This window comes from Colletes latitarsis, unplaced genomic scaffold (assembly GCF_051014445.1).
Source record: "Colletes latitarsis isolate SP2378_abdomen unplaced genomic scaffold, iyColLati1 scaffold0028, whole genome shotgun sequence".
Taxonomy (NCBI): Eukaryota; Metazoa; Arthropoda; class Insecta; order Hymenoptera; family Colletidae; genus Colletes; species Colletes latitarsis.
The window spans coordinates 806663-830900 of NW_027488378.1; the positions used below are offsets into that span (position 1 = coordinate 806663).

General features: G+C 58.9%; 1 non-coding gene across 1 annotated transcript; it reads right to left on the reverse strand.

Moving 5' to 3' along the window:
- Positions 1-9455: 9455 nt before the first annotated feature.
- On the reverse strand, positions 9456-9657 carry LOC143350752 (U2 spliceosomal RNA). Its single transcript, XR_013081231.1, has one exon. It is a non-coding gene; the product is annotated as a U2 spliceosomal RNA (small nuclear RNA).
- Between the last annotated feature and the right edge of the window lie 14581 nt (positions 9658-24238).

Here is a 24238-nt window from a genome sequence, read left to right on the forward strand (position 1 = left end):
TTCCCCGGGGCGAAGCCCCGGGGATCAGGTACAGAGTATACATATATATCGGTCATATGACAAAATTAATATAATTTTAAAGGGCGCAGGGGGACTGTCCCTGCGCCCTTATCGTCGTAGCACTATCACATTTAATTATCGCACTGGGCGTCCAACTGATGCGTGTATGTAGTAGTCCGTTATGGCTCCTTCCTTGTCAGGTCATCATTTGGATTTTGACCATAAATATGTTAACATGAATAACAGGTAACTAAATAAATAAATAAATAAATAAATAAATAAATAAATAATAAAATAAGTAACAAGGAAGAGGAGAGTAGATCATAATACCAGCAAATAGCAAGAACAGAAACAAGAATATAGAAAAGTACAGCAATTTGACGGTGTATAGGGCCGCAAAAAGAAAGAAAAGGAATATAAATGAGCAAAGAAATATAACTATAGAACAAAATGGCATGCAGTGAACTAGAATGAGGTAGAACGAGATCGAGTTTGGACTAGAATACGAGTGAGATAAAATTAAGTATATGCAGTATAGCACTTAAAAAAAAAATATATATAATACTGATGGCCAAAAGGAACGCCCACTACTCGTCTTCTCGAGCTCGGGGCAGTCCGCTGGTGCTATTGTTACCGGCCCCTCGACCCCCACGGTCCTCTTGCACGCTAATCCATCTTCTTGGCGCCACCGCGTTCTCGTCAGCTTCGGGCGCCGCGGTCGGAGCGGGGTACTGCCGGATCCCAGAGACGTGTTCCACGTAAATGTCCCTGGACCAGGCTATGGTCTCTGATACCATGAGCCGCCTCATGGTCCTCGCGTAGAACCGTGAGACGCGCAGCGTTTTCAGGAGGGACTCGTTGTCCGGGTGCCAGGCGCCCAGGGCCCCGACGATGAACGCGTCCACATGGACGGTGTAGCCGCGCCGGCGGAGAGCACACGCTATAGGCGCGTATTTTCGCAATTTCTCCGCCTTGGCGTCTTCGAAGGCCATGAAGGTGTTTTCGAATGGCACGGCCACATCGACCAGGTGGACGGTCCGTGACGGCTCGTGCGTCACGACTATGTCAGGACGCAAGGCCGCCAGTTCGTCGGGGACACCCGGGACACGTCGGTCAACCCGGAGGTCGCCCGGAAGACGGGTCGCCCTCGCGAGCCTGCGGACCAAGCCGTGGTGCCGGAGCTGGCGAGCCGCCGAGTGAACGCCGCAGTGCCCGAGCACGTGAGGAAGGCTCTCGAGCTTAAACCCGCATCGCCGACATCGTTTATCGCCCTCCCCCCAACGGATTGCTCCATTGAGTGGGAGGACATCAAGGCGCGCGCGATGGATAAAGCGCCAGTCGGCGAAGCGAGTAAATGACCCCCCACGCATGAAGTGATTACTCACCGCATGGCGGGAGGTCACGCCGAAAACCTTCCCCTGGTCAGGTTTCCGGACCAGTGTCATTTTGTAGTGCTCAGCCACTGCCGCCCTCATCCGGCGGATTATCTCCGCCTTCGCTCCTGGTGACACCACGACCGGTTCGCCCCGCGAGGCGATCTCCACCGAGAGCTCGGCCCGACCATCGTCCCACTTCCACCGAAAACCGAAACGCGCCGCCGACCTGAGCGCGGCGGACCGCACCCGCGACCAGAATGAGGCACATCCGCTGGTTGGCCACGCGAAGTCCCCGGTCAAACGACCCGACAGGTACTCGCGAGGTCCCCCTCTGTCGGAGGCCGACGCAGCTTGTCCCGCGCCGCTGTATCAAGGGATGCCCTTGCCAGTGATGCAACGACCGGGTCCCGTGCGTTCAGAAGCCTGAACGCATGGGCCACGGTCGTCACATCAGCCAGGTCAGCCAGGGGGAGGAGTCCGCATACTCCCCATGAAGGGGGGATGTAAACTACCTCCGCACTGGCCCGCTGTGGCAAATTGAGCCATCCCTTGACCACGCGCCTAACAGCCTTGTCTACCTCCGCCAGTGCCGACTTCCTCACGCTGGCGCCCCGTAGCAGGAAATCCACCCGTGGAATTATAACCGATCTTAGGGTTTCCACCTTCTGCCACGGAGCTAGCAGGGAGCGGTCCACCGCTCCCAGGTCCCTCAGCACATCCCGGATCGTGGAGTAGGGCGTCTGGTCGATCCGAACCCCGGTGGGAATGCCCAGGTGCTCATAGGCGTCTCCGTCTCCGAGCGCTGGAACGGGTCCCTCGTTGAGGCCAAACTCGGTCCGGGCCACCGCGCCGCTTCCAAGGACGTGCAGCGTCGCGCACTTCCCCGGATTGAACGCGAGGCCCAGACTCCGCGCCGTGGCCTCTGCTGCACCCAGTAGCCCTCTCATGCCCTCGGGGGACGTCGCGATCAATGCGATATCATCCGCGTAAGCTAGGGCTGCTACCTTAAAGCCCGCCATCTCGTACCCGGCCCTCGACTCCGCGGCTTGTCGAACCACGGGTTCGATTGCCAGGTTAAAGAGTATAGGGCTCAAGGGGCAGCCCTGTCTTACTCCCGACTGCATGGGGATCCTATCAGTGAATCCTTCGGCAGTACGGACCCTCGTCGTGCAATCGGTGTATAGACACCGGACGAGGTTGACGATCGCGTGGGGGGCACCGGCACCGGCCAGCGCGTTTAAGATGGCGGCGTGGGGGACCGAACCAAAAGCATTGGAAAGGTCCAGCCACGCAACCACCACCTCCCTCCGCCGTCGCTTCGCGTCGATAAGGGCCTCCCGCAGCACGAAGTTGTGCTCAAGGCACCCCTCATACGGCAGAAAGCCCTTTTGTGCCGGGGAGAGCCGTCGATTTTGGACGGCCCAGCGGGTAAGGCGGTCGGCCATCACGGCCGCGAAGAGCTTGGGGATTACGTCGCCCATGGCGATGGGACGCCAGTTGCTGAGGTCATCCCTCTCACCTTTCTTGTAAATCAAGATGGTATTTGACTCCTTCCACAGGGAGGGAATCAACTCCACCCGACGGCACGCATTGTATGCCGCCGTCAGGACCTCGGCTCCCGGATCGGCCCCCCTCAGGTCGGCGTAGGTGATTCCATCCGGTCCGGGGGATGATTTTTTCATCCTCCGGAGGCGGTTGAACACCTCGGCCGACCCGAAGGGCCTCTCCAGTGCCTCATTGGTTCCTTCATCCGGCTGGTCGTGGTGGAGCGCCGGGAAGTGTTCCGAACGGTCCCGAGCCGCATATATAGAACTAAAGTGCCCTTGGACAATGTCCTTGGGCACTTGGCAGTGCGGAGATTGCTCGGCTAGCACCTCCTGCACTGCCCGCTTGCGGTTCGTTCGGAACAGACGCTGTATTCGCGTGGCTTCCCGGACGTGTTCCGTCCGTGTGGAAGGAGCCCCGGTCGCTCCGTTGCAACTGGCATCCCCTCGGGGACGCACCCTCAAACTCTCCGCCGCATCCGGCCTTCCTCCTCCCCCCCCAGTGGCTCTTGCGGCACCCCCCCTTCCACGAGCGGAACGCCTCGAACCAAAGAAGTCCGCCACAAGGGCGGCAAGGGCCTCTAAGCCCTCCGCTGTCCCCACCGCCTCCGCAGCCGCGACGATTCGCGCCCTTTCGGACGCTTCCTCGGCGCCGCCGCGTCGGCGGGGGGCAGCAATTGGCGTCCGCTCGCTCCTGGTGGGTCCGCGCCCTCTCGCTGGACGCTCCACGATTGCATCGGGATTCCGCTCCGGCCCATGTCTGAGCCCCCCACACGTCCGCTGCGTCCGCTTACCTCCGGTCACCGTCGGGTCACTCCGTGCGCACGTTCCTGGGTCGGCACCACTCCCTCTCCCCCTCGTCGCCGTCTGCCTCCGGTCCACGGCGGCGTTCCCTCTACTGACCGCAGGGGTTGCACCACTCGGGGCCGCAGTCCTTCTACAATCAGAGCCCCGGTTTGACCCGGGGGCATTAGTCGGACTGCCCCGGCTCGCGTCGGTTATATTACGGTTTAACATCCCTTGCTGGTCGTCCGAAATAAAATTGCTATTAAAATTTATGGGGCTCGTGGCCCTGTCACAGTACCTTTTTATAATGCTAAAATCTTTAGTCCTGTTGTTAAAATCAGTATTATAATTGTTACCCTTATTACTAGTTGGGCCCTGGTCCGTATTTCGGCCCCGTTCCGCCTCCACGGAGGGACCGACCATTCCTGCGCTGCCGTGGGGCATTACTCCTTCCTCCGTTGCCTCCTGTTCCCCCGGCACGGGGGTTTGCAGCCCGGCCCTCTTCCTTCCTCTTCTGGGGGCCGCCACTGTCCAGTCTTCATTCGGCGGCGACGACGACGGGGCCGCTGTCGTTGCATCTTCTTCCGACGACGACTCCTCAATGGCCGGGAGTCTCCTCCTTCTCCCTCTTCTCGTCGTCCCCACCCCTGGGGATACGGGGGCGGCGGTGTTGCCCCCCTTCGTCGCGTCCTTCTCCCGGCCGCGACTGGTACCACCGCCTGGGGAGTGCCGCGAATCCTCCTGCTTCGTCGTGGTGTGCCCGGGGTCTGCTGGGGGGGGCTCGGTGGCGGCTCTCCTGGCTCGCGCCCTCGTCCTGGGCGCGAGTGCCGGCGGCGAGGTGGAATTGCCGCCGGCTGTCCCCCTCGGCGATGGAGTTGGACCCCGGGTAGGCGGTGGTGTCACGACCGGTGCGGGTATTGACCCCCGCACCACCGAGGTCGTCGTCGTGGTCGTCGTAATCGTCGTCGTCGTCGTCGTCGTGGCCGCCGTGGATGTTACGACCACCGGGGCAATCCTACCGGCCGACGACAGATTGCCGGAGTTGGTCTGGGTTAATTGTCCGGCGGGGGGGGGGCGGCTGGGTGGTGGTGGTCCCCCCCACTGTCGTCGGTCCGGCCGGCGAGGGCGTCTTGGACGTTGTCCTCTTCGTTTCCCTCGCCGTGGCTGTCATCGTTACCCCGGTGGTGGCGGCCGGTGGCCCCCGGGTGACCTCCGCGAAGGTGGTGGTCGGAGTCACCCTTCTGCTGCACCCCCTCGGTGCAGCCGTTGCGGGCTCGGGCTGCGACCCACTGCGTCTGGCGGCGACGGTAACAAAGTTCTTCAGTGTGGCGGTGGCAGGCTTCTTTCCCGCCACCGTCGCCGCCGTTGTCCTCCGCCCTGTCGTTGTCCTCGCCGTCGTCGTTGTGGGGGCGGAGGACTTTGACTTACCGCGGGAGGTCGACGCCGCCACCGCTGGCACGTTTCTTCTCGCGCATGGCGGCTCGCCTCCTCGCGTGGTCGATCGATCCGTTTCGGCGGATCGCGGGGCCTCGCTTCTCGCGCCCTCGCGGAGGGAGCCCGTCCCCCCCGCGGGTCCGCTGGCCGGGGATGCAGATGCGTCGCCCGGGGCGGCCGATGGTGCACCAGCGGCAGGAGGATTCGGTGCACCATTCGCGTGGCTTGCAGCGTGATGCTGCTTCACCTTCTTCAGTGCATAAGCACTGTTGTCGGTGAAGCCGCAATCACCGCATACAAACCTACGCGTAATACCAGAATGGTGAAGTTTAAGATGTTTACCTAAATCCTCGTGCCGCTGGTACACCGCCGCTCCCCTTCGCAGCGCCGTAGTCCCTCGATGGCAGTAGGGACAGATAAATTGGTCGGGGAACGGGAACTTAACGATTACCTCGTTTCCTCGGGCGACGCATCCGGATCCTTCGGCCATGCCTAAAACTTAGAAAATAAAACGAAAAACAGAGAGAGAGCAAAAAGAAGAGTCAAAGTGTATATAGAAAGTCAGAATAAAAGTTAAAAGTTAAAAGTTAAAAGTTAAAAGTTAAAAATTAAAAGTCAAAAGTCGAAAGTTAAAAGATCAATAAATAATAAATAAATAAAATACTTAAAATCTGATTTTTCGTGTAGTTATTGAGCCAATCCTGGCCGCACTGCAATGCCAGGCTGACTCGCGACAGAGGTGGAGCAAGCTCCAACTGCTCGCCGCCGAGCCGTACCGCGTCCCTGATCACCCTCATTGGGTGGGCGACGCGGACGGCTTGGTGGCGACGGTATGGGGAGGGGGCGACGGGTCCCCACCGTTCTCCTTGTTGGAGCGCGGTCGGGGATTCGTCGCCGTGGACTGGGGGGGAGTCGCTGTGGTGGGGTGCTACATTTCGCCCCGTAGCGGTCACGCTGCGTTCGAGCTGTACTTGGCCGAGGTCGCGGCATGCGTGCAGCGCTACGCGGCCCAGCCGGTGCTGGTCCTGGGGGATTTTAATGCCAAGTCGGTGGCTTGGGGATCCCCCAGGACCTCCGTTCGCGGCGGGATCCTGGGCGATTGGGCGGCGGGGCTCGACCTCCGGGTATTGAACCGGGGGTCGGAGCACACATGCGTGCGGCGATATGGGGGGTCCATCGTGGATGTTGGATTCGCGACCCCCAACGCCGTGCGTATGGTGTCGGGATGGCACGTGGTCGCGGGGGCAGAGACACTCTCCGATCACCGGTACATCCGGATGGAGGTCTCTGCCGCCGCGAGTGCATCCCGACACGGCCGCCTGCGTGGCACCCCACCACGCCGCTGGGCGCTTCGGCGCCTGGACAAGGACGCCCTGATGGCAGCTGCCCTCGCTGCAACTTGGCCGCAGGGAGCGGCCGAGTTGCCGAGCATAGAGGAGGAGGTCGCCCGGCTCGGAGCATTGGTCGCGGGTATTTGCGACGCGGCGATGCCTCGGGTCGGGCGGGCTTCTCCTCGCCGGGCGGTGTACTGGTGGTCGGACGCGATCGCGGAGTTGCGAGTCGCGACTGTCCGCGCCCGACGCCAGTACACCCGCGCGCGCCGTCGTCAACGTACTGGCGACGGCGTGGCGCGTGCGAGGGCAGCTGATGACCTGTATGGAGCATACCGCGTGGCGCGGGTTGCTCTGCAGGTCGCCATCAAACGGGCCAAGACCCAGGCATGGAAGGAGCTCCTCCAGACCCTTGATGACGATCCATGGGGGCGCCCATATAAGGTGGTGCTGAATAAGCTCCGCCCGTGGGCGCCCCCCGTCACCGAGGGTCTTGACCCCCGGCTGCTGGAGGACGTGGTCAATACACTCTTCCCAATTGGGGAGAGGGGACCGCGTCCTCCGGCGGCGGCGGCTGTCCCAGTGGAGTGGACGGCCGAGCTGGGGGTCACGCAGGAGGAGCTGGCAGCGGCCATCAGACGGCTCGGGGTTCGTAACACGGCCCCGGGTCCGGATGGTGTGCCCGGCCTGGTTTGGGTCTTGACCCAGGGCGTCCTTGGGGCCGACCTCAGGCGGTTGTCCGACCGCTGCCTGAGGGACGGGCGATTCCCCCCCAGTTGGAAGGTGGCGAGGATGGTCCTCCTCCGGAAGGAGGGTCGGCCCGCGGAGTCTCCCTCCGCATACCGTCCCATTTGTCTCCTCGACGAGGTGGGCAAGCTCTTCGAGCGTGTGATTGCTGCCCGCCTCGTCGAGCACCTGTCGCGGGGTGATCCCGGTCTGGCCGACTGCCAGTTCGGTTTCCGGGGGGGCCGATCGACTATCGACGCGATAGGTCGTGTGAGGGCCCTCTCGGAGGCGGCCGTCTCCCGGAGAGGGGTGGCATTGGCAATATCCTTGGATATTGCCAATGCCTTTAACACCCTCCCCTGGGAAGAGATAAGGAGGGGGCTCGAATATCATCGAGTCCCCCCTTGTCTCAGGGCGGTCGTCGGGGATTATCTCCGCGGCAGGTGGATCGAGTATCCGGGCCGGGATGGTGATATGCGGAGGGAGGTGTACTGCGGTGTTCCGCAGGGGTCGGTCCTCGGGCCACTTCTGTGGAACATCGCGTACGACTCGGTGTTGCGGGCCGGCCTCCCCGACGGCGTCAGCACGGTGTGTTATGCGGATGACACACTGGTGCTGGCCGTCGGGGCGCACTGGGGCAGGGCCATGCGTCGCGCGGAGGAGGGGTCGCAACGCGTCGTCGACCGGATCAGGGGGATGGGGATGACGGTGGCGGTCCATAAGACCGAGGTGATTGCGTTTCATTCACCTCGGCAGGATCCGCCACCCCCTCTGATTCGGGTGGGTGGGGCTGACATCGAGGTGAAGCCCCAGATCAGGTATCTGGGGCTGATCCTCGATAGCCACTGGCGTTTCGAGAAGCATTTCCGCTGCCTGGTCCCCCGGTTGGAAAGGATGGTTGCGGCTCTGGGCCGGATCCTGCCCAACCTGGGGGGCCCGGCGGGCCGAGTTCGTCGCCTCTATGTGGCAATGGTCCAGTCGGTGGCCCTATACGGGGCCCCCGTCTGGGCGGACGACCTGGCTGCCTCCCGGCGCAGCATGACTATGCTGCGTCGGGTGCAGAGGCGCATGGCGCTCAGGGTCGTCCGCGGGTATCGGACCATGTCACATGAGGCGGCGACGGTTCTAGCGGGGATGCCGCCCATGGACCTGCTCGCGCGGTCGCACGCGGTGATGTACCGGCACCGCGTCGACCGTCGCGCGGGGGTGGGGGCGGTCCCGGGCGGGCAGGAACCTGCTAGGGGCGATTTGAAGCGCCAGGCCCGGCAGTCCGTGTTGCTCGCGTGGCAGGAGCGGCTGGCTCTGCCAACCGCGGGGCACCGGACTGTCGGGGCTGTTCGGCCACTCCTGAAGGAGTGGCTGGACAGAGGCCATGGCAGCCTCACCTACCGGCTGGCACAGGTATTTTCCGGGCATGGCAGCTTCGGAAGATACCTGTGCCGGATAGGGAAGGAGCCGACGGCGCGTTGCTGCCACAGCGGCGCTGAGCAGGACACGGCGGATCATACCCTGGAGGTATGCCCCGCGTGGGAGGGGGAGCGCCGTGTCCTGGTCGGCGTCGTCGGGCGGGATGTCTCGCTGCCGGGCGTGGTGCGCGCCATGCTCGGCAGCGAGGAGAAGTGGAGGGCCGTGGCCTCCTTCTGCGAGAACGTAATGTTGCAGAAGGAGGCCGCGGGGAGGGAGCGCGAGCTTCAGCTCGCGCTCGTGCGGTGGCCCGAGGTCGTCGCCCGGTCGCGAGGCGTCGCGGGCGGCCGCCTCGGCGTGGCGGATGACCTAGGCTGGGAGGGGGGTCCTGAGGGGACCCTCCTCCCGCCAGGCGGCGCCGGGTCGGACCGGTTGGGGGTAGGAGTGCCTCCCCCTAACGGTCCGACGCAAGGGGAGGCACCCTCGGCGGTCTGGTGCGGCCATGAACGCCCGGCCGCCGAGGGGTGGAAACGGGGTCGCGGGCGGTTGCGAGTTGGGGCTCGCAGCCGCCACTAAACGCGGCCCCGGGACGGATAGCGGCGGGATGGAGTGGCCCCGTCCCGCCGCTATGAGGCAGTGTGTCTACTGGGGGGACCGATTGTCCCCCCGGGGGATGGGCGCGAAAGCGCGGGCACGGGGAGGATACCGGAAGAATGCTTCGAGCGATTCCCGCTATCCTCCCAAAGCGTGCCGAAGGGTCACCGTGGGGTTTTTAGTGGGTAGGTCCCGCGCCTGTCGTTGTACGGGCGCGGGGAATCCCACACACCCCTCCCACCTCTCCCCAAGGAGGTGGGAGGGAGTCTTTCGAAGATTTTCCCCACGACAAAAAAAAAAAAAAAAAAAAAAAAAAAAAGCTCCAACTGCTCCGTCAATTTCCAAAAATCAGATTAATATTCTGACTCCCCAATGGGGAGTGTATCAGATATCAAGCTGATAAGAACAGATAAAAGCAGTTTTATTTCAATAAATGTTTCCCCGGGGCGAAGCCCCGGGGATCAGGTACAGAGTATACATATATATCGGTCATATGACAAAATTAATATAATTTTAAAGGGCGCAGGGACAGTCCCCCTGCGCCCTTATCGTCGTAGCACTTTCACATTTAATTATCGCACTGGGCGTCCAACTGATGCGTGTATGTAGTAGTCCGTTATGGCTCCTTCCTTGTCAAGTCATCATGTGGATTTTGACCATAAATATGTTAACATGAATAACAGGCAACTAAATAAATAAATAAATAAATAAATAAATAAATAATAAAATAAGTAACAACAAGGAAGAGGAGAGTAGATCATAATACCAGCAAAAAGCTGATGCTTTTAACGACGAAGTCCGGATAGAGGGATCGGATTTTTATTGTGGGAAGTGAGTTGGGAACTTAAGATTTTCTTTTTCAAAAACTGTTTATTATAAAAATAAAAATAAAAATAAAATAAACAATTAGAAACAACGAAAATTCTTATTAAATTGTTTTCCACGATTTCTTGGTCGGAACCGGCACGTTGAGGTAGGCCAAGATTCTGTGAACAGAAAAACACGGCAATGTGTTAGACACGTAAACACGTTACACGTATATTCGCCGCGTGTGTGTCCTCACGCTCCTGGCTTCGATATTCGAATGTATAGGAGCGGAGAATTTCGCTCGCTCGTAATATACGAGCTCGCAAGTGGACTGTAATTAATATCTGGCGTGAAAAGAATTAAATTTCCTCTCGACGCCGAACTGAGTCGATTGTCTAGTGGACGGGGATGCAAGTGGAGGTTGTAAGGCTCCAAATGCACTGATCCCGTGAGTATGCCCACGGAGTCTGTGCGTCGAGTCGCACTGCAGTACAACGGCACGACCGTCGATCTGCGGCTTCTCTTTAACGTTCCAACAGATGACTTGTTGGTCGAGAATTGTACTGCGAAGCCCGACAGCACGTGGTTCACTGCACGAATGCACCACTCGATGTGATTCGTGACAGTATTTGAACTACGTGGGGGCCTGACCCGCGACTCCTTGACCTCTCCGCACAGGTGCTCCTCTAAGCGTTACACCGGCGGGGTCTGTAGAGGGAAGGAATCGAAGACCGAAAGTCAAGCGTCCGAAGTGGACGCTGACCTGACTCCAGTGAGCCCACCTGGAGGTTCACCACGTAGGTGCCTCCCTTCGGTGTCTCCTAAGCCGAACGACAATCACAGAGAAGTTTGAACGGTATTCGCCCACTTCTCTGTGTTTCAAACGTTTATACGCTTGAAACGACAAAATAATACTGCACGAGGGGGGTCGAGCACCTTATTGGTGTATTCTCGAGCCCTCCAAATTAGACAGAAAATAGAAATTGAGCTTGTTTGGGACTTTCCCGAACGAAACTCCTGAATGCTTTTATTCGAGTCGAGAGTCGACTCGTTTGATAAGCAAAGACTAAAATTAATGAGTGCTAGTTTGAGTTTTAATGAATCCTCAGCTGTGCGAGGTCAATCAGAGGACCCGCACCAGACTGAACATCGACTCGTTGCACCCTTTATTGGTTAATTGTCTGCTAGCTTTATCTCGAGAATTTCACTCTCGAGATTCGCTCGAAATCTGTTCGGACACGATCGGGAGCCGATGTGCCTTCTTCAGAAGTCGTTGTGAGACTGTGTCGATTGACAGCCGAAAACGTCGCCGCGTTGCTCCAATTAGCCGTTCCGCGGCGCTGTCCAAATTTCGGCAGTCGATCTTTGTCTAATTCTCTACGCGCTACTCTTGCACGGTACTGACGTCATCAACACCGTTAGCACACTCGAATCGAAGGTAATGAGCCGTTACCGATGGCAGAAAAACTAGTAATACACGCGTTTTTCTATCACTGTTTGCTGTACAAATCCTATTAGAGATAATCTCCTTCGAATTGTACGTTAACAGGATTAACGGTAATCGCGGCCGAGGACAATCGCTCGGCATTATACAATCTTTAAACATACCGCCCCCCTTGCACGGCCCGTGCAATAAATAAGGGAGCGATTTTACCGTAAGGCCGCGACACGAGTGAGAGTAGGCGTATAGACAGTAAGGAAAATATGTAAATTACTTACATTTTTTGGAGGGTCCGGCGGAGTTCTTTCCCTGCAGCATCTGCAGGGAAGCTAGTATAGCCTGAATGGCAGCCTTCGGCAAGGCGTCGTCGTTAGGCGGTCCCCGCCTAGTGTTGCCAGGCCGTTTCCTCCGTCTTTCCTTTCTTGTCTCCGTTTTCCCTTTTTTCCACATTGGTTGTTCCGGTTGGTTTTCCGGTGCCTTAGCCTTCCGCTTACGGGCTCCCTTCTTGGTCGGCGGGACCGCCGGTAAAGCGGGTGGCTGTTGTGCGGTGGCGGGTTGGTTGGCCTCCACTTTGGGGGCTGCATCCTCGCGGAAGAGGCATGATCTCAACTCTCCGTCCTTGGCCCATTTCAGCACGTAGCGCCCACCCGGAACTGGGCATTTATATCGGTGCGTCGTATACGGAATATGCGCCGGAACCGATATCGTTTGGCGTCCCACCGGGAATATCAGCGCGGGGGTCACTCCCTCGCTGGTTGAGGGTTTTTTTTTTTTTTTTTTTTTTTTTTTTTTTTTTTTTTTGTCGTAGGGAAAATCTTCGAAAGACTCCCTCCCACCTCCTTGGGGAGAGGTGGGAGGGGTGTGTGGGATTCCCCGCGCCCGTACAACGACAGGCGCGGGACCTACCCACTAAAAACCCCACGGTGACCCTTCGGCACGCTTTGGGAGGATACCGGGAATCGCTCGAAGCATTCTTCCGGTATCCTCCCCGTGCCCGCGCTTTCGCGCCCATCCCCCGGGGGGACAATCGGTCCCCCCAGTAGACACACTGCCTCATAGCGGCGGGACGGGGCCACTCCATCCCGCCGCTATCCGTCCCGGGGCCGCGTTTAGTGGCGGCTGCGAGCCCCAACTCGCAACCGCCCGCGACCCCGTTTCCACCCCTCGGCGGCCGGGCGTTCATGGCCGCACCAGACCGCCGAGGGTGCCTCCCCTTGCGTCGGACCGGTAGGGGGAGGCACTCCTACCCCCAACCGGTCCGACCCGGCGCCGCCTGGCGGGAGGAGGGTCCCCTCAGGACCCCCCTCCCAGCCTAGGTCATCCGCCACGCCGAGGCGGCCGCCCGCGACGCCTCGCGACCGGGCGACGACCTCGGGCCACCGCACGAGCGCGAGCTTCAGCGCGCCGCTGAAGCTCGCGCTCCCTCCCCGCGGCCTCCTTCTGCAACATTACGTTCTCGCAGAAGGAGGCCACGGCCCTCCACTTCTCCTCGCTGCCGAGCATGGCGCGCACCACGCCCGGCAGCGAGACATCCCGCCCGACGACGCCGACCAGGACACGGCGCTCCCCCTCCCACGCGGGGCATACCGCCAGGGTATGATCCGCCGTGTCCTGCTCAGCGTCGCAGTGGCAGCAACGCGCCGTCGGCTCCTTCCCTATCCGGCACAGGTATCTTCCGAAGCTGCCATGCCCGGAAAATACCTGTGCCATCCGGTAGGTGAGGCTGCCATGGCCTCTGTCCAGCCACTCCTTCAGGAGTGGCCGAACCGCCCCGACAGTCCGGTGCCCCGCGGTTGGCAGAGCCAGCCGCTCCTGCCACGCGAGCAACACGGACTGCCGGGCCTGGCGCTTCAAATCGCCCCAAGCAGGTTCCTGCCCGCCCGGGACCGCCCCCACCCCCGCGCGACGGTCGACGCGGTGCCGGTACATCACCGCGTGCGACCGCGCGAGCAGGTCCATGGGCGGCATCCCCGCTAGAACCGTCGCCGCCTCATGTGACATGGTCCGATACCCGCGGACGACCCTGAGCGCCATGCGCCTCTGCACCCGACGCAGCATAGTCATGCTGCGCCGGGAGGCAGCCAGGTCGTCCGCCCAGACGGGGGCCCCGTATAGGGCCACCGACTGGACCATTGCCACATAGAGGCGACGAACTCGGCCCGCCGGGCCCCCCAGGTTGGGCAGGATCCGGCCCAGAGCCGCAACCATCCTTTCCAACCGGGGGACCAGGCAGCGGAAATGCTCCTCGAAACGCCAGTGGCTATCGAGGATCAGCCCTAGATACCTGATCCGGGGCTTCACCTCGATGTCAGCCCCACCCACCCGGATCAGAGGGGGTGGCGGATCCTGCCGAGGTGAATGAAATGCAATCACCTCGGTCTTATGGACCGCCACCGTCATCCCCATCCCCCTGATCCGGTCGACGACGCGTTGCGACCCCTCCTCCGCGCGACGCATGGCCCTCCCCCAGTGCGCCCCGACGGCCAGCACCAGTGTGTCATCCGCATAACACACCGTGCTGACGCCGTCGGGGAGGCCGGCCCGCAACACCGAGTCGTACGCGATGTTCCACAGGAGTGGCCCGAGGACCGACCCCTGCGGAACACCGCAGTACACCTCCCTCCGCATATCACCATCCCGGCCCGGATACTCGATCCACCTGCCGCGGAGATAATCCCCGACGACCGCCCTGAGACAAGGGGGGACCCGATGATATTCGAGTCCCCTCCTTATCTCTTCCCAGGGGAGGGTGTTAAAGGCATTGGCAATATCCAAGGATATTGCCAATGCCACCCCTCCCCGGGAGACGGCCGCCCCCGAGAGGGCCCTCACACGACCTATGGCGTCGATAGTCGATCGGCCCCCCCGGAAACCGAACTGGCAGTCGGCCAGACCGGGATCACCCCGCGAGAGGTGCTCGACGAGGCGGGCAGCAATCACCCGCTCGAAGAGCTTGCCCACCTCGTCGAGGAGACAAATGGGCCGGTATGCGGAGGGAGACTCCGCGGGCCGACCCTCCTTCCGGAGGAGGACCATCCTCGCCACCTTCCAACTGGGGGGGAATCGCCCGTCCCTCAGGCAGCGGTCGAACAACCGCCTGAGGTCGGCCCCAAGGACGCCCTGGGTCAAGACCCAAACCCGGCCGGGCACACCATCCGGACCCGGGGCCGTGTTACGAACCCCGAGCCGTCTGATGGCCGCTGCCAGCTCCTCCTGCGTGACCCCCAGCTCGGCCGTCCACTCCACTGGGACAGCCGCCGCCGCCGGAGGACGCGGTCCCCTCTCCCCAATTGGGAAGAGTGTATTGACCACGTCCTCCAGCAGCCGGGGGTCAAGACCCTCGGTGACGGGGGGCGCCCACGGGCGGAGCTTATTCAGCACCACCTTATATGGGCGCCCCCATGGATCGTCATCAAGGGTCTGGAGGAGCTCCTTCCATGCCCGGGTCTTGGCCCGTTTGATGGCGACCTGCAGAGCAACCCGCGCCACGCGGTATGCTCCATACAGGTCATCAGCTGCCCTCGCTCGCGCCACGCCGTCGCCTGTACGTTGACGACGGCGCGCGCGGGTGTACTGGCGTCGGGCGCGGACAGTCGCGACTCGCAACTCCGCGATCGCGTCCGACCACCAGTACACCGCCCGGCGAGGAGAAGCCCGCCCGACCCGAGGCATCGCCGCGTCGCAAATACCCGCGACCAATGCTCCGAGCCGGGCGACCTCCTCCTCTATGCTCGGCAACTCGGCCGCTCCCTGCGGCCAAGTTGCAGCGAGGGCAGCTGCCATCAGGGCGTCCTTGTCCAGGCGCCGAAGCGCCCAGCGGCGTGGTGGGGTGCCACGCAGGCGGCCGTGTCGGGATGCACTCGCGGCGGCAGAGACCTCCATCCGGATGTACCGGTGATCGGAGAGTGTCTCTGCCCCCGCGACCACGTGCCAACCCGACACCATGCGCACGGCGTTGGGGGTCGCGAATCCAACATCCACGATGGACCCCCCATATCGCCGCACGCATGTGTGCTCCGACCCCCGGTTCAATACCCGGAGGTCGAGCCCCGCCGCCCAATCGCCCAGGATCCCGCCGCGAACGGAGGTCCTGGGGGATCCCCAAGCCACCGACTTGGCATTAAAATCCCCCAGGACCAGCACCGGCCGGGCCGCGTAGCGCTGCACGCATGCCGCGACCTCGGCCAAGTACAGCTCGAACGCAGCGTGACCGCTACGGGGCGAAATGTAGCACCCCACCACAGCGACTCCCCCCCAGTCCACGGCGACGAATCCCCGACCGCGCTCCAACAAGGAGAACGGTGGGGACCCGTCGCCCCCTCCCCATACCGTCGCCACCAAGCCGTCCGCGTCGCCCACCCAATGAGGGTGATCAGGGACGCGGTACGGCTCGGCGGCGACCGCCAGGCCAACCCCCCACTCCGCGAGGACTTGGGACATCAAGTCCTGTGCCGCGCGGCAGTGGTTGAGGTTGGCCTGGAGGAGGAGGCGGGGCGGCATTAATTAATGGCCGCGCCAGCCTCCTCCCGGCCGTCCGTCCCCGTAGCACCGTCCACCTCCATGGAGGACGATGCCACCGCCCTCGGCACCGGAGCCGGTGCAGCCCGCCTCTTCCTCTCCTTCCGGGAGGGGGGGGAGCACTTCTTGCTCCCCACCCTGTGATCGGCTGGCCTCCCCATGTCCGCACACAGCGGGCAGTGGGGGGCCGCCGAGCACTGGCTCGCACGGTGCTCTTTGGCACCGCAGCGGTAACATTGACCGCTGCGGTCCACCGGCGAGGTGCACCACTGCCTCACGTGCCCCAATTCGAGGCAGCGGTGACACTGGAGCGGGCGCGGCGCGAGGATTTCCACTCGCGCCGAAACCCACCCCACCAACACCCTCCCGGATTCCGCCACCTTACGGGCGGCGGAGAGGGGGCACCGGGCCCACACCGACCCGAGGCCGGAGGGCGACCTGCGGATCTCTCCGATCCGCAGGTCCTCCACAGGACAGTCCCCCGCCCTCGCAAGGGCACGGGACACATCCTGTGCGCTGACCGAGTCGTCCAGCCCACAAACGCGCATCTCCGTGCGCTTCGTGGGCCGGGCGACCCGGACACCTCGCTCGCCCAGCTGCTCCCGGAGCCTCTGGGCGAGACGATCCGCCTTCGCGCCGCCTTCTGCACCGGGGATCTCCAGCAAGAGACCCCCGGTCACGGCCCTCTTCGCCCTCACGGAGGCGATGCCCAGCTCTTCCAGGGAGATATTCTCCCTGGCGAGCCGCATCGCCTCCGCGAGGGTCAGGTCGCCCCCCTGCGCAACGGTCAGCGTCACCGCTGCCGTTTTTGGGGGACGACCTGGTCGTGCCTTCCCGACCTTCGCGGCCTTTACCTTGGCCGCCGGCGGCGGAGGCGGAGGCCGCGGTTGCGAGGCCTTCCTCGCCGCCCGCTTCGCCTTCCGCCCCACCACCTCACTCCACGCCACCCCCCCTTGGGAGGGTGCCGTGGAGGACGCGACCACCGCGACCACGGGTACACCACCCCCCTTGGGGGTCGCGACCCGGGGCCCTGGTGCCGCAACGCTGGGCGGAGCCTTCACTCCGCCCTTCTTTGCCTTCCCCGACTGTACCGGAACAGGTCGGGGAGGCACGACCTTCCTGCTGACCGCTCTTCCGGCGAGGAGCTCCTCCCGGAAGGCGGCCAGCTTGCCATCAATCATGTCCCCAATCCTCCTCAGAAGATCGTCTTCTGAGGAGGACGGGGACTTCTTCACGGGCGGAGTGCGGGTGGAGGGGCCCGCGGTGCCCCGCACCACTGCCGCCGCACTCCGCTTATTTACCTCCGCCGAGGGACGCGGCGATGGAGGAGGAGGGAGAATGGGAGGGAGGGCCGCGCTGTTCCACAGCGCCTCTGCCCTCCTCCTCCCCTGTCGCTCCTCCTCCAACAGGAGCTGCAGACGGGCGTTCCGCCCTCTGAGCTCCCGCGCCGCCTCCCTCATTTCCTCCGCCGCGGCCTTCAGGGCCGCCGCGCCACCGCTTTTCTGCCCCTTAAAGGCGCAGGCAGCGGCGACTTTCTCCACCCGCCTCAGGGACGAGGAGATCCTCTCCGATATCTCCTCGGTCACCTCGTCCCTGAGGCAACTCAGCCTCACCGACGGGCTCATCGCCCCGCCCACCTCGACGACGGCCTGCCCCGCCCTCTTCCTCTTAGAGCCTATGAGGCTCCTGGTGGAGGAGAAGGACGAGACTGACGCAGTCTCGTCGTCCTCCTCCACCTTCCACGAAGCCGGGCCAGGCGCTGGAGGCGGCGCGAGCGCCGTCACTCCAGTCCCAACACCGCCTTCGTCCTCCCCCTCTGACTTACCCCGTCCCATCCCCGTTTTAATAGTGAACTCCATAATATTCCCACGAGCAGGTCGGAAGAAAAGGTCCGCCCGGGCAGAGCCGCCTTACCCGGGTAAGCCTATATACTCCGGGGGTTCGGCAGGTTCCCCGGAGGTGGTCGCTTGGGATTGGGCCTTCTCCCCCAACCATGCATCCCATCGCCGCGCACCATAGCTTAGGATTGGAGGGCGATTTTATAGAGTCGCCATACTCGTGGCCCAGGCGTTTAAGCCAAGACCCCCGTTCCTCCTGCCGTCACGTACCATTCACAAAACCAATAGGGAATTGTGAATGGGTCGTTGTGACGACCAACAGGAGGCTTACGGTGTGTGTATGACTCGGGTACCCCGGGTTCGTTAAGCCCGTACTGCAGCTGAAAGGCTGGCAGCCCCTGAGGGGCTGGTTGAGGGTTTCGGTGGTTCCTCCACCCCCTCTTGTTTTTCCGAGGGAGCCTCGGCCAAACCTCCCAACTGCAGTATCCGTTCAAACGCGATATCAAAGCCGGGTGACGAAATCGCGGTTTCCGGTGAGGCTGGTACGCTGTTAGCGGAACTATTTGCTGACTCGCTCGCCATGGTAGCTAATTAAAAACTGATCCTATTTGGCGAGAAATCGTTCAAATTTTGATTCAGGGCGTTCGCGTATGCGAAGTGCCCCCTTCCCTTAGCGCTAACGAGATTGGAGGATATTACCCCTTACTCTTCGATTTCGCACAGGAGACAAGTGGCCAGTGAGAATCAACCGTTCTCACCTTCCAAAATCCTTGCCTTTTCGAACTCGAACGGTTTTGTTTAGATCACCTGCTCGGCTTCGGGAACCGTCGCCGAAGGTGACTCAAACAAAGACTCAGCCACAGGCAGCGTACACAATCGCGTAATTGGTCGCGTATATGTGGATTTGGCTGTGCGTACTTTAACTACACGTACATGCCCATCCTTTCCCGGAAATACTTCCTCTATTCTTCCCATTTCCCACTGATTCGGGGGGAGGAGAGGATTCTGCACTAAAACAAGATCATTCTTTTTTAGGCGTGTATTTTCCGTCTGCCATTTGTAGCGGTTCTGGAGGTGCATGAGATAATCTCTTGTCCAGTGCCTCCAGAGCTGCTCGTGGAATTTTTGCATAGTTCTCCATCTTGTCAGATGCGAAATATTAACATTTTCCACGGATTCCATTGGGGGTGCCATTATGGGCCCTCCAATTAGGAAGTGTGCCGGTGTGAGCGGCGCATAATCATCAGGGCTATCACTCAGAGCGGCAATCGGTCGCGAGTTTAAACTGGCTTCGATTTTACAGAGTAACGTCTGTAATTCCTCGCTCGTGGGAGTGAATTCTCCTATGATGCGCTTTAAATGATGCTTCACAGATTTGACTCCGGCTTCCTGCATCCCACCAAAATGGGGGGCACTGGGTGGGTTAAACTGCCACCGAATGCCCTTTTCGCCGCATTGGTTTTGCATTTCCGGCGTTTTACACACCTTATTGAAATGTTTTCTCAATTCACGATCTGCACCGACGAAGTTTGTCCCATTGTCACTGCGTATGCAAGACGGGATTCCTCGTCGGGCCATGAACCGATCCAATGCAGCCAAAAATGCACTCGTCGTGTAATCATGGACGAGTTCAATATGTATGGCCCTTGTAGCGAAGCAGACGAAAACTGCGATATACGCTTTATGAGCTGTTTTTCCTCGGCCCGCGGAGTCGCGGACTTTATACGGTCCCGCATAATCGACTCCGCAGTTTAAAAAAGCCCTTGCTGCACGGCTACGTTCTGGGGTCAAATCCTGCATGATTTGCGTGGAGGTTTGTGCCCTCCATCTTGCGCATTTCATACATTGATGGATGACCTTGCGAGCCGTGGTTCGGCAACCGAGGATCCAAAATTGTTGCTTTACCATGGATATCGTCAGCTGCAAGCCCCCGTGCAACGTATTTACGTGGCACTGCCGAATTATCATGGTAGACACATGGTGTTTTGGCAGAATTATGGGGTGCTTCGCTTCCCATGCCAGCGTCGCATTCTCCAGTCGTTCACCGACCCTCAAAACGTCATTCGTGTCGAGGAAAGGGTTCAGACTTTTTAACGGAGATTTTGCGGGAATTTCCCTGTGCTTTTTTAAACACTGGTACTCGCCCGCAAAATGCGTTCGCTGGATGTAGCGGACGATTCTTTCCTTGGCCAGCTTCAATTCTGATGCTTCGACAACGTTGGCATCGAACGACCTTCGCTCACCTTGCATCGGTCTACGTAATCGGAGACAATATGCAGTCACGCGAAGTAGCTTACTCCAGGTTGAGAATCGGAATACAAATTCCCATTCCTTGTCTGGAGTTGCAACGTGGGCGTGCGGAATGCGCTTGCCCTCGGTCGTATCGATGGAATCAGGCGTTTTCGGCCAATTTTCCTCTCGTTGTCTTAACCATGCTGGACCAGAAATCCACAGCTTCGATTGAATGAGCTCCTCCGCTTCGACACCGCGCGAATTCAAATCCGCGGGATTGAAGCGGGTGGGAACATGTCTCCATTCAGCTTTCGGAAGCATGGTCTGGATTTTCGCGACTCGGTTGGCTATCACAACCTTCCAAGTCGAAGCATGTTTTTTCAACCAAGCTAGTGCAATGGTGGAATCTGACCCACAGATTATACGGTCAATTTTTATGGACAATGACCGTTCCACGTGCACTGCGAGCTCGGTAAGCAGTACGGCTCCGTTCAATTCGAGAATCGGAATTGACTGCGTTTTAATCGGAGCCACCCTCGTTTTTGCCATGATCAAGGTTGTGAAAATTTCCTCGGTCATGGTCGTCACGCGTAAATACGTGACGGCCGAGTACGCTCCGAGTGAAGCATCGCAGAATCCGTGTAATTCCACCGAAACTGCATCTGCTCCGTAACGGATCCATCTGGGAAATTTTACTTTTTCCAAACTGCTCCAATCCTCGCAAAACGTGTTCCACGTTTTTAGCGTATTCGCGGAGACATGATCGTCCCACTGGATTTTTTCCAGCCATTGGGACTGCATCAAAATCTTCGCGCGAATTACGACTGGTGATAACCAGCCGAGCGGATCGTATAGTTTGGCTATTTCAGAAAACAAAGTTCGCTTTGTAATCGGGCCTGCAGCCGGTTGGAACCGTTGCAGGTTGAAATAGAAATAATCTCCCGATGGTATCCATCGCAATCCAAGCACCTTGAGTTCGGAATCATCGAACAAGGTGAGGTCGACAGCGTGGGAGTGAGAGCTTTGTGGGATGTTTCGTAGTAATTTCTGCGAGTTACCAGCCCACTTTCTCAATTTAAACCCGCCGCCCTGTAAGAGTTCGCAAACTTGAATACGAATTTTTTCCAACAAGGACGTGTCGGGTGCCCCCATAAATACGTCATCAACGTATATATCTTTCTCGAGTATCGGAGCGGCGAGAGGAAATCTGTCACCGTCCCGTTTTTTCAACTCGAGCAGAGTACGCATCGATAAATACGGTGCACCCGCCGTTCCGTACGTAACGGTGTTCAACTCGAATGCTTTAAGCACTTCGGTTTCGGGTGTGCGCCATAAGATGCACTGAAAACGACGATCCTGCGGGGCGACGAGAATTTGCCGAAACATTTTCTCGATATCGGCCACCAGCACGTATTCGTACAGCCTCCATCTCGTCAAAACAGACGTGATGTCGTTCTGCAGTTTCGGACCTACGTGTAGGATGTCGTTCAGGGATTGTCCGCCCACCGTACGGCTGGTCGCGTTAAACACGACTCGCAGTTTGGTGGTTGCACTCTCCGTTCGGATAACCGCTCGATGCGGAATGTAGAGTCTGGATTTTTCAGAGGGCTCTATACGAGTCATGTGTTCCAACGACTCATACTCCGCGAGAAATTCTTCATATTCTCGTGCGAGGGTCTGATCCTTGTCCAATTTCCTTCTAATCCTGGTCAGCGCGGAGAGAGCGATATGGAGTGAATCTCCCAGCGCTTCTTCCGGTTTCGGATGGTTAAACGGCAATCGGACAATAAACCGTCCCGTTGCATCCCGTGCGACAGTCTTTTGGAAATGAGTTTCACACTCTTCCTCAGCTTTTGTAAGCACTGAGGTCGAGGGAATTTCTTCAATTTCCCAGAACCGTCGAATCGCGTAATCCAGCGATTCAAGTACGTTGCAATGCAACGTTCGCACGTGACACCGGGCCTTGCTTGCTGCATTTATTGGTCCGGATAATATCCAGCCGAATGCAGTTTCTTGTGCAATTGGCCCTTCGGGCGCTATTCGTCGGAATCCCGATCGAATAACTTGGGCGTACAGATCCGCGCCGATCAAAACTTCAATGTTTTGTCCGGACGCGGGTTCGGGGTCTGCGAGCATAAGGTTTCGTAACGCGTCGTCATTGAACACGTTTACACACGGCGAGGCATAGTTCGTGATTTTTGACACGACGTATGCTCTGGCCGAAACCATCGGGGTAACCCCGTTAGCCGCTCCCAGATTTAACCCTACACTGTACTTAATTTGTTGGGTTCGACCACCCCCCAAGCCCGATACCGTGGCTGAGGTTTTCCTCCTCGGGAGGTTGAGGTCATTCCTCAATCTCGCCGAGATGAAGGATGTCTCGGACCCTTGATCCAACAGCGCGCGAGTTAAACGCGACGCGCCGTTTTCTCCGTACACTCGTACGATCGCGGTAGCTAACAGCACCGGCCTCGGTACGTCTGTACTCGCAGTACAGTGTGACGTAGTAGCCCGTGACGTCGTTGCTTGCGTCGTCGAGGTATCGGCGGCTCTCGCCTTAGCCGTACGGCGCGGTGGAGGGGCGTTATCCCGCCGCTCCTCACGCTTGCCGTTCGAAAATTTCGTTTTCGGCTTTTGGCTAGGAGCCTCTCTTTCGTATTGCTCGAAATGCAACAGGGCATGATGCCTGCCACTGCATCTCGAACAAACGTGTTGGCTCCGGCAACCCTTTGCGTCATGATCTAGGGCCAGACAGATTATACACCCTTGTCTGTCCCTTATGAGCTGGTATCGCACTCTTGTGGAAAAACTCTTAAATGCACCGCATTCGGTCAGTGCATGCGTTTGTCCGCAAATTATGCACTTCCGCTGCGCAGGGGGGGAGCCCACGACGGCGTTATGACTCCGTACTCGTGGCTTATGTTCCTTTTTTGAGGCAGTTTTGCGGTTATGTTCGTCAATGACGGTCATAGCGCGTGCTTCCTGGTCAAGGAATCTCAGGATCTCCTCAATCAACGGATATTCCGTTGACATCTTGAGGGATCGTTCCCATTCCCCTTGCAACGTAGCGTCAAATTGACTTGCTACGACGTGTGTTAGTAGCCAGCTAAGCTGCTCTTCCACAGTTCCTTTTTTAGCAAGTATAGCGAGTGCTTGCCGAAAGCCAATGGTGACCTGCTGAACACTCGCCAGGTCGCCTTTTCGGATTTTTGATAGTCTCAGTATCTGATCAAGAATCTTGATCAGCACCAAGCGTGGGAGCCCGAATTCTGTTTTCAGGGTCGTCCACGCCACTGAGAAATTTTTATCCGTTATCGCAAGCGATGCGATAGCGGCTGCGGCTCTCCCGGTTATACAGGTGTTCAGGTATTGTAACCTCTGTACATCCGTTAAAGTGGGGTTGTTGATTACTCCGGCGGTAAATAGATCTTCGAAATGTTCCCATTTCGAAGAATCCCCGTCGAATTTCTCCAACCTCATCTTCGGGAGTTCGATCGGTATTGATTGCTGGATTTCCGGCATTACTGATCTTGGACCAGTCGTGATACGGGTTATTTCCGTAGACACATAAGCCTGAAAATCCAAAAACTCGTTTTCAGTTTCCCCCATAAAATCCCGTTGGAACAGCTCGTAAGAGTGTCGTTCCCCAGGAGGGAGAAGCCTACACACGACCTTATACTGATCGTTCATCTGTTGCCACAGAGTGTTTACATAATTGAGCCTTTCCTCCAGAATTTTTTCTGTATACTTAGCTCGACCCATCTTTTTAAGGTTGATGGATGCCCTGTTTATCCGTTCCATCCCTCTGGTCAAATCCTCGAGGTGTGCCTCAAGGTCAGACCACTTGGGATCTTTAGTAACGGACATGGCTGTTGAAGGTTAAACACTTCGAAACAACCGTACACGGGAGAAACTCTCGTGTATTATGTCCAACACTTCCCTTTACCGATTACCTCAGTATCCGGCTCGAAGGACCTTATGTTAAAAAGCTGATGATTTTAACGACGAAGTCCGGATAGAGGGATCGGATTTTTATTGTGGGAAGTGAGTTGGGAACTTAAGATTTTCTTTTTCAAAAACTGTTTATTATAAAAATAAAAATAAAAATAAAATAAACAATTAGAAACAACGAAAATTCTTATTAAATTGTTTTCCACGATTTCTTGGTCGGAACCGGCACGTTGAGGTAGGCCAAGATTCTGTGAAC